Raw genomic sequence first — 1984 nt, 5'->3', positions numbered from 1 at the left:
TGATATGCTGGCTTTCCCTATGTTGATAATAGGGAAAATATTCCAAAACTCAACCAGTAAACGTTTTGAGAATACCAAAATTATTAGACGCACGAGCAGGGGGAAGTGGAGGAATTAAATTTATAACTGACCTAGCAACATTAATGAAAATGTCTAATTCACTAAAGGAAAGTATCATCTCATCAAACAGCTGCCCAAACGAATCCGTCATTACGTAAACTGAAGAGTGAAGCTACAGCTGCTCGTTTGTTGATAATAGGGAATAGATTCAAATGCTATCCAGAGAGAAAAGGAGGGTAATAATTGTGACACTTCATTATCACATTGTAAATGTTTGTGTGTTTGCGTATGTATGCATATATATATTGTATATATATGCACACACACACATATATATATACAAAATATAATATATATATATATTATATATATATATTATATATATATATTATATATATATATATATATATATTATATATATATATATATATATATATATATATATATATATATATATATATATATATATATATATATATATGTTAAACTCGTATAAATCCTAACCAGTTTCAAATTGATCAGGACATCGCCTCTCTCTCTACTCTCTCTCTCTAAACTTTTACAGTTCTCGGGGCATAAAAGTTTTCTCTTGTCCCAACCGATTCATACATCATTAGTGACAGGTCGACACACTTCCACTAATGGAGCCAATATCCCATGACATGTTTAGCTTTTCCGATAACACGGCTCTCTCGTAATGCTACTGGATAAACAAACACCATCATGCACAAACTGGAGCAAGGGTCTAAAGAGCAGACTGTTCTTATGAAAGCCGGAAGCACGCAGTGTTGGGAAAATTGTTAATTTGCCAGAATGCAGTGCTAAGTAAGTCCATTTGCATTGGCGTACAACTGCATTAGATGAGAAAAGAGAAGGCATGATAACGGTCATGTTCACAACTTCAACTGGAATGCTTTATCTCGTGTAGAAAGAAATTTTATACACGTTTAGTTTGATACGGATACACAAAAACTCCTTAGGATTGTTTGTTTGTTTGCTTCTATGGTGTTTTTACGTTGCATGGAACCAGTGGTTATTCAGCAACGGGACCAACGGCTTTACGTGCCTTCCGAACCATGTCGAGAGTGAACTTCTATCACCAGAAATACACTACTCTCACCCCTTATTGAAATGCCCGAGAATCGAACTCACGGCCACCGAGGTGAATGCCCCTTAGGAGAACATCGAAACCCTTACAAACACCTTTGTAAACACTCCCTCCTTTTCCAAAGTTTACATTTTTGTTTTCCAAATATTCTTCATGGCCAAACCTTTTCAAAACATTCTGACCCACCCTTTCACTCACACACACGCACAGAAACGCAGGCAAGACATACACTATATATATATATATATATATATATATATATATATATATATATATATATATATATATATATATATACACATATATACATACATATTCATATATATATATATATATATATATATATATATATATATATATATATATATATATATATACTACATATTCATATATATATATATATACTATATATATATATATATATATATATATATATATATATATATATATATATATATATATATATATATATATATATATATATATATATATATATAGTATATATATATATATATATATATATATATATATATATATATATATATATATATATTTATATTATACAATTATTGAAAGAAATTAAACGATTATAAGTACAGAGACTCAGAAAGGATACACAGACATCTAGATAGATGGAGCAAGTCAGCCGTGGCAATATATCAAAATGAATGATAGACCGTCATCTGATGCAGCACTGCTGTTCTGTTCATCATCAATCCTAAGCACAAATGCCAAACCTCAAAGTAAAGATTTATGTTTATCTCAGAGATTTCCTCAATCATTCTGACAATTAATGCGAGTTTCCAAATTATTACT

Source organism: Macrobrachium nipponense, chromosome 8, assembly GCF_015104395.2.
Source record: "Macrobrachium nipponense isolate FS-2020 chromosome 8, ASM1510439v2, whole genome shotgun sequence".
Lineage (NCBI taxonomy): Eukaryota > Metazoa > Arthropoda > Malacostraca > Decapoda > Palaemonidae > Macrobrachium > Macrobrachium nipponense.
The sequence above is the reverse complement of the archived record's forward strand: the minus strand, read 5'-3'. Positions refer to the sequence as shown.